An 8,859-nucleotide genomic window follows, 5' to 3' on the forward strand; every position below is an offset into this window, starting at 1 on the left:
ACCAAATGGGGAAGGAAGAGGGCAAAAAGGTCCACTAAGGTATTTCAAATGGCTGCCTTCTGCAGATGGAAGCTAAACTCATTCAAAGCTTGTATTTGGATCCAACATGCATTTGGCTGCTCAAGAACTCCTTCAGTGTAATTATCAAAGGCCTTATTTTTAAAAACATAAATGACTTTTTGATTTATAATTATTCTAACCATTTTCTGAAGTCAATTTGATCTTAAACAGATGTCATATCAAGAAAGTTGAAAAGACCAGGTGCTGGTGGCTTATGTCTGTAACCTTAGCTACTCAGGAGGCTGAGATTTGAGGATCATGGTTCAAATCAACCTAGGCAGAAAAGTCTGTGAGACTCTCATCTCTAATTCATCACAGAAAAAGCCAGAAGTGGAGCTTTATCTCAAGTAGTAAAGTGCTAGCCTTGAGGAAAAGGAGCTCAGAGACAGTGTTGGTCCAGAGTTCAAGCCCAAGAACCAGCAAAAGAAGAAGAAAGGAAAAAAACAGAAAAGAAAAAACTGAAACCTGCTTGATCTGATGTAAGATTGTTCCATTCTGGGAAAGGATTATATTCTAATGCAAGATGGAACCATCTAGAAAGGCATTGACTAGCAAGAAATATGACCATCTTCCAGGAAACATGCTGGAATATACTTTTTTTTTTTTTTTGCTGGTCCTGGGGCTCGAACTCAAAGTCTAGGTGCTGCCCCTGAGCTTCTTTTGCTCAAGGCTAATGCTCTACCACTTGAGCCACAGAACCACTTCTGGCTTTTTCTTCATGTTTTATTGGAGATAAGAGTCTCATGGACTTTCCTGCCTAGGCTGGCTTCAAACTGTGATCCTCAGATCTCAGTCTTCTGAGTAGTTAGGAATATAGTTGTGAGCAGCCAGCACTCTGCTTGGAATATACTATCTAGAAGACCAGAATATTTTAAGAACTTAACATGATATAAAGGTATAATTGCATACACTCAGTCACCCATGCAACAAGCACACTTAGTACCACCTTTGTGCCAAGCCTTGGGGCTTGGGGCACTACAGACACAGAAGTGAATTAAGTAGAAATCTGTGCTCAGAAATCTTTTCTCATTTAGCAGGCAGGGGTGATAGTTCCTGGAGTGACCCAGATACTTAAAAACCTACCTTAGGGTTTTTCTCCATCTCTTGCCATGACTTCTCACAAAGACACAGAATCAAATGATTCCTGGCCAAGAAACAAAGGCAAAACTGTCCTGTTGCCCTATGGATTCAGATGGGCACTAGCAATAAAGCAGATACAACTCCAAGAAGAGACACTGAAGGATCATTCTGTATTGAAATGGAATTGTTCTTGAAATGGCATATGCTGTATCAAGGTCACTGTCTTCTTAACTTTTTTTTTTTGCCAGTCCTCAGCTTGGGCTTTCTCAAGGCTAGCACTCTGCCACTTGAACCACAGCACCACTTCTGGTTTCTTTTCTATGTATGTGGTACCAAAGAATTGAACCCAGGTCTTCATGCATGCTAGGAAAGCACTCTACCACTAGGCCAAACTCCCCGTCTTCTTATTCTTTTCCAGGTATATGTCAGCACTCTTTGGAATTGGATATGTTTTATTGGAATCTGATATTTCTTGTTCTTTGGGTTGGTTCAATAATAACATGATTTTTTTTTTTGTGGGTCATGGGGTTTGAACTCTACCTGGGTGCTGTCCCTGAGCTCTTCAGCTCAAGTCTACCACCCTACCCTTGAACCAAGCCCCACTTCCCATTTTCTATAAGTTAATTGGAGATAAGAGTCTCAGTTCTTTTAGTGCCTGGGCTCGCTTTGAACCTTGATCTTCAGATCTCAGCCTTTTAAGTAGCTAGGATTACAGTCATGAGCAACCGTGCCCAGCTATCTTTCTAAAATATATTTTCTGAAAGCTTTATCTTGTAAAATGTTATTGATAAAGTGTTAAGACTTGTGGATAAACAAATTTCATTCTGGTCTTTATTGGATTGTGTTCACTGAAAAATTTAAAGTAAACCATTTAATTTAAAAAAACTTATCTTTCCCAGGAGTTTGCCTCGTGATAGAGTGCTTGCCTAACATGCACGAAGACCTGTGTTTGATTCTACCGTACCACATACATTGAAAAAAAAGCCAGAAGTGATGACATGGCTTCAAGGGATAGAGCTCTAGCCTTGAGAAAGCCCAAGGACAGTGTCCAGGCTCTGAATTCAAACAAACAAAATTTATCTTTTCCTCCAATGAAAAATAATAAAACCCATTCCTATTTATTTTAGTAGATACCATTTACTGATGAACAAAGAAAGATCAAAACAATTAGAAGTCTTTAAATAACAGGAATACAATCATTCTGTTTTCAAAAAGTACGTGATGGTTTGGAGATTATGATTACATGATTCTGATCTGACCTAATCCTGGAATGTTTCAGCACGGTCACTTCCATACTGTGCTGGTTTTTCAGCAATGTCAGAACAATTCCTCAGCACTAGAGAAGGAGCAAGCACAGCAACACATCAGCACAGCAGGTAGGTGTGCATGCTTGTAGCCTGAGCCTTTCAAAAGCAGACGCAGGAGGATCTTGGTCCAATGCTAGCCTGAGTTAAATAACAAGATGTATCATACAAAAAAGAAAAAAGGACATGGGATGCTGGTGGCTCACACCTGTAATCCTAGCTAGCTACTACTCAGGAGCTGCAAGTGGCACTGTCCTTTGAGTGATAGAGTTCTAGCCTTGAGCAAAAAGGAGCTCAGGGACAGCATCCAGGCCAAGTTTGAGCCCCAGGACCAGCAAAAAAAAAAAAAAAAAAGAAAGAAAGAAAGAAAAAAGAAAGTTCCTGCTGTTTTATTTGAGCTTTTTGTTGTAACTTTTGATATTAGGGATTGAGCCTAGGTCCTTGTACTTGTGTAGCATGAGTAATGCCACTGAGATATATGTCCAGTGCTAGGAATGTGTGTGTGTGTGTGTGTGTGTGTGTGTGTGTGTGTGTGTGTGTGTGTGTGTGTGCGTGCTTGAACTCAGGATCTGGGTGCTGTCCCTTAGCTTTTTCTTTTTTGTGTGTGTGGATTATTTTATTTTATTGTCGGGGTAATGTATAGAGGGGTTACAATTACATTCACCAGGTAACATTACTTCTCGCACATTGATATCCCTTCTCATGTTTTTGCCCCCCTTTCCCTCTCCCTTAGATTTTCACTCAAGGTTGGCACTCTAACATTCGAGTTTTTACTTCACTTCCAGCTTTTTGCTGGCTAATTAGAGATAAGACTCATAGACATACTTGCTCAATCTGGCTTCCAGCCATAATCCTCAGATCAGAGCCTTCTGAGTAGCTAGGATTACTGTATAGGCAGGCATGTGCTTCTGGCACCTGTTAACCCTAGGACTTTTTAAGAGCTAAGAAGTCTATTCCTAGGGGCTGGGAGTTTGACCTAGTGGTAAAGTGCTTGCATGAAGACCTGGGTTCAATTTCTCAGTATCACATACATAGAAAAAGCTGGAAGTGGTGCATTGGTTCAAGTAATAGAGCCCTAGCCTTGAGAAAGCCCAAGGACAGTGCTCAGGCCCTGAGTTCAAGTCCCAGAACTGACAAAAAAAAGAAAAAGAAAAAGAAAAAAATCTATTCCTAGAAGATGTCCAGTGTTTCCACTGCTAATTTGGCTATGTCTGAGTCATAGGTGTAACCCTGGTAAGGGGAATAAAAACAGCCCATTAGGTATCTCATTGGCTATCTCCCTCAGCTGTATTAGAATTGGGGTTCTGTGGTCTTGGGGAATGGTAGGAATGACTTTAAGGTAGAATACAGATAGAAAAGGGTATGGACAAATGGTGTAGGCCATTCCAGGTGGAAGTTGGCCACCTGAGGGATAATTAGGCCTGTGGCTCCTATGGTTTGTCAACTTCTATTTCACCGTATCTTGCCATTTGCTGCCACCTGGTGCAGGGATATTTCTTTTTGCCACTACCACAGACCAGCCTCAATTTTTTTTCTTATATTGGTCTGCTTTTTCTTTTCTTTTTCTTTTTGTCGATCACAGGGCTTAAACTGGGTGCTGTCCTTGACTTCGTTTTGCTGACTTTACTACTTGAAGCACAGTGTCACTTCTAGTTTTCTGGTGGTTAATTGGAGAGAAGAGTCTCACAGACTATCCTGTCCAGGTTGGCTTTGAACCTCAATCACATGTGAAAAAGAATAAGTAGACTTGGGAAGATCTTTCTCTCCCTCTGGCATACTCATCAATCCCCATACATATCCCCATCACCGTGTGTGTGTGTGTGTGTGTGTGTGTGTGTGTGTGTGTGAGAGAGAGAGAGAGAGAGAGAGAGAGAGAGAGAGAGAGAGAGAGAGAGAGAGAGAGAGAGAGAGAGAGAGAGGAGAGAGGAGAGAGGAGAGAGAGAGAGAATCAGAGTCCTAGGCGCTTGAACTTAGGGCTCCCACTTCTGGCTTTTGGTGGTTATGGAGATAAGAGTCTCATATATTTTCCTACCAGGTCTAGCTTTGAACCACAATCCTCAGATCTCAGCTTCCAGAGAAGCTAGGATTACAGACATGAGTCACTGGTACATGGCAGTCACAGCCCTTGTGAGCAAAGCTGCTCCTTCCCTAAGGACCAAGCAGCAGGACTGATACGCTCTTAGCTTCCCATTATCTTGTCTTTTCAGCCTGATATTGCCAGTATGTAACATTTTAGCTCTTTCTTTAGAGTAAGTGCTTTAGCTGGATATCAGTAGTTCCCTCTTGTAACCCTACCTACTCAGGCTAAGACCTGAGAATGGCAGATAGAAGCCAGAAGCCAGCCTGGGCAGGAAAGTATGTGAGACTCTTACCTCCAATTAACTACCAAAAAGCTGGAAGTGGAGCTCGGGGGTAGAGTGCTAGCCTTAAGCACAAAAGCTCAGAGACAGCACTCAGGTCCTGTATTCAAGCCCCAGGATCAACACAAAAACAACAAAAATTCTTTTTAAAAAAATAATATGTACACACACAGTAAAAATACAAATATTTAGATATAAAAATTTAAAAGTCTATGATATTTAGGTATAAAATTTTAAAATCTATGATTCTTTACCTTATGCTATCCTGACTTTTCTCTTTCTTCCTGTTCCAAAAGGTGACCACTTAACACTTGGTATCTGTGATGCCTCTTTTCACATGTCAGCTTGATTAGACCAAATGCTCTAAATGTCGATGTGCAGGCATTTCTTTTTTTTCATATATTTTTTATTGTGATTAATAGAAGGGTTACATTATATTCACCAGATAGAAGGTGTATCACTTCACAAACATTGATAACCTTTCTCATGTCATGGTCCCCATTTCCCTCCCCCCAGGCATTTCTTTAGATATGAGAAATATTTATAATTGAAAGACTTTGAGTACAATAAGTTATCATCACAATAAGAATGAGATAAGAGCTTCACAGACTTTCCTGCGCTGGTTGGTTTCAGACTGTGTACCTCAGATCTCAGTCTCCTAAGTAGCTAGTATTGTGGGCATGAGCCACCAGCATCTATCTGGCAGAAGCCACCATTAGAGGCAGCTGAGACCACCAGAGGGCAGCTGCTCTAGATGTCTGGCAGTGAAGAAGCTCAGTAGAAGAGCCATAGAGTAGAAGTGCCAGAACAGGCTGCTGGGACTCTAAATGTGCAGGCACAGCAGTTTTCTGTGGATCTGACCATCCTACCTAGGGAAGAATTATGTCTAGCTCAAGGAACTCTTAAATGGGAGACCTGTGAAATTCTTGTTGTCTAGAACTTGCCTCCTGGCTATAGCAATAAGTTGCTAAAGGAAACAGAGCCCTCAAATTTGAATATGATTCCTGGGCTGCTAATGTGGCTTAGTGGTAGAATGCTTGCCTAGCATGCACGAAGCCCTGGGTTCAATTTCTCAGTTCCACATTAAACAAAAAAAGCCAGAAGTCGTGCTGTGGCTCAAGGGGTAAGAGTACTGTCCTTGATCAAAAGAAGCTCAGAGACTGTTCTCAGGCCCTGAGTTTAAGCACCAGGACTGGCACATTAAAAAAAAAAAAAAGAAGAAGAATGTGATTCCTATAGCATCCCTGTGGAGAGAGAGAAAGAGAGAGAGGGAGAGAGAGAGAGAGAATAAGAGGGAGAGAGAGCGAGCAATACAATTATTTTATACTGGAAATTGAATCTGGGACCTGCTACTTGCTATGCCACTTGAGCCATAGCCCTAGTCCTTTTACACTCAGGCCATGCCTAGACCACACAGTTCAGCTACCACACCCAGATTTTATTGTTTTATTTTTTTAAAGCAATGTTTGTTCCAGATTGGCCTTGAACTTTGATCTTCCTAGACGCCCTAATAACCATCTCCTGAGTAGCTCGGATTACAGATATAAGAAATAGCTCTGGCTAGTTTAATTTTTACTACTAATTTTGAAATATTACAGACTCTAAGGAGGCTCAAAAATAGTACAGAGAGGACCAAGGAGTTGGTATGAAGAACAGATAACATTGACCAAGGCAGTTTTCTTCTACTCTAAATCCATATTCCCTAATGTGGTGCAGGTAGGCTGGTAGAGACGAGGAGGGACCATGTCAGTCATGCCAGAAGAAACAAGGCTGTGATAAGCATCCAAATTGAAGATGAATTTGTAGTCATAAACTTTATTATGGCAGATTCTTGGGAGTTCAGGAAGAATGAACAAGACCACCTCTGTTTCCAGACATCTTGGCTGGCAGTTTTCTGTTATGGTGGCTTCATAGCCTATACTGTTTTTGTGGCCTCTTTTTATATCCTATGCAGAAATAAGGCTTCTGTTCATACCAGTTTGACACTAATAGCATTCCCACTGTTCTTTGAGAACTTAAAAGACACAACCTATATCTCCTTGACAGTCCTTCCTTTGATTTTCACAGTACTGCTTTATACAGATGTGAGTGTGTGTGTGTGTGTGTGTGTGTGTGCGCGTGCACATGCTAATTCTGAGGCTTGAACTTAAGGCCTGGGCGTTGTCCCTGAGCTTCTTTTGCTCAGGCTAGTGCTCTAACACTTGAGACATAGTTCCACTTCTGCTTTTTTACTTTTTTTTTTGGTTGTTTAGTGGAGGGAAGAGTCTCACTGAGGGTCAGGAGTACAGCCTAGAGGTAGAGTGCTTGCCTAGCATACACAAAGCCCTGGGTGCACATATACAGAAAAAGCTAGAAATGGTGTTGTGGCTCAAGTAGTAGAGTGCTAGCCTTGAGAAGCTCAAGGACAGTGCCCAGGCCTTGAGTTCAAGCCCCAGGACTGGCACACACACACACACACACACACACACACACACACACACACACACAGAGTGTCACTGACTTTTTCTGCCCAGGCTGGCTTTGGATCATGATTCTCAGATCTCAGTCTCCTGAGAAGCTAGGCTAACAGGCATGAGCCTTTGGTGCCTGGCATATATATAGCTAAAGAGTGGAATAACCACCGAAAGTTGACTTATTAATCTTCCAGCTCTGTTTAGGTGGTAACATTCAGAGTGGGATCCTAGGATGTTTGAATGCAATAATGCATCCCTGAAAATGATTTTAAAGTATTATGCACTGCTGAAACATAGCTTAGTGGTAGGAAACTTGCCTGACAAATGGAAGGTTTTGAGTTCCCTGGATTCTGGAGAGGACAGGAAGTAATATTCAAATATTGACCCAAAAGAAGGGAGTCTCATCCATTTTCCACCAACTCCTAGGGGATGGAGAAGTGCAAATGTCAAGGACCCTGGTGTGGAAACTATTTCTGCTAGATCAGACTGACCTGGACCTAGGGGAAATCATTTGTGCAATTAAGTGAAGGCTTTGAATTCCTTCTAGCTTTAAATTCCTTCCAATAGGATCCAGTAATGATATGCCCTCCCTCTCCTGCCTGCCTGTTTTGTTTTTAGCATTTGCTTTTTTTTGTTGTTTTTGCCAGTCCCCAGGCTTGAACTCTGGGCCTGAAAACTGTCCTTGGACTTTCTCAAGGATAGAACTCTACCACTTGAGCCACAGCACCACTTTTGGCTTTTTCTATGTATGTGGTACCAAGGAATCAAACTCAGGTCTTCATGTATGCTAGGCAAGCACTCTTTTGCACTAGGCCACATGCCCCTCCCCCTCATTTTTTATTGTTGGGGTAATGTATAGTTACACTACTGTTGGGGTAATGTACAGTTACATTTGCCAGGTAGTAGGTGCATTACTTCTCACACATTGATACCCCTTCTCATGTTTTTGTTCCCATTTCTCCCCCCCCCAGTCATCTTGTTTTTCCCACTCCCTATTTCAAATAAACAAATAAATGGATATACACGATACCAGGTAGCAAAGTCAGATTCTGTACAGTATGAGATTAACCAAAGGGCAACAAAAGAGAAGAGAAATATCATAGAATATTAAGAACAACAATCATACAAGATAAAGCTCCTGTTTCCACATCCTAGAGTTTCTTTCATTTAATCTCACATAACTTTATGTACCTCGGTTTTGTGCTATTGTAATCCTCAGCTAGGAGAGTCCAAGATGTGTACTAATTATTACAAATGAGGGAAACCATTGAGCCTATGTTCCTTTGAGTCTGGCTTACTTCACTTAATAGGATTGTTTTCCATTTCCTTACAAATGGGGCAATGTCATTCTTTCTGATGGCAGCATAGAATTCCGTATGTATGTGTGTATAAATACCACATCTTGTTGATCCAATCATCTACTGAGGGGCATCTGGGTTAGTTCCATATCTTTGCTATGGTAAATAGTGCTTCAATGAACATTGTTGTGCTAGTGGCTTTAGTATGTCCTTGTTTCTGAACATTTGGGTAAATGCCCTCCCCCCCCTTTTTTACATTTTTAATTAGCATCAGTTGTACAGGGGGTTAAATCTTGATATGGTC

Source organism: Megascapheus bottae, chromosome 10 (assembly GCF_031878675.1).
Source record: "Megascapheus bottae isolate mThoBot1 chromosome 10, mThoBot2.hap1, whole genome shotgun sequence".
Classification (NCBI taxonomy): Eukaryota; Metazoa; Chordata; class Mammalia; order Rodentia; family Geomyidae; genus Megascapheus; species Megascapheus bottae.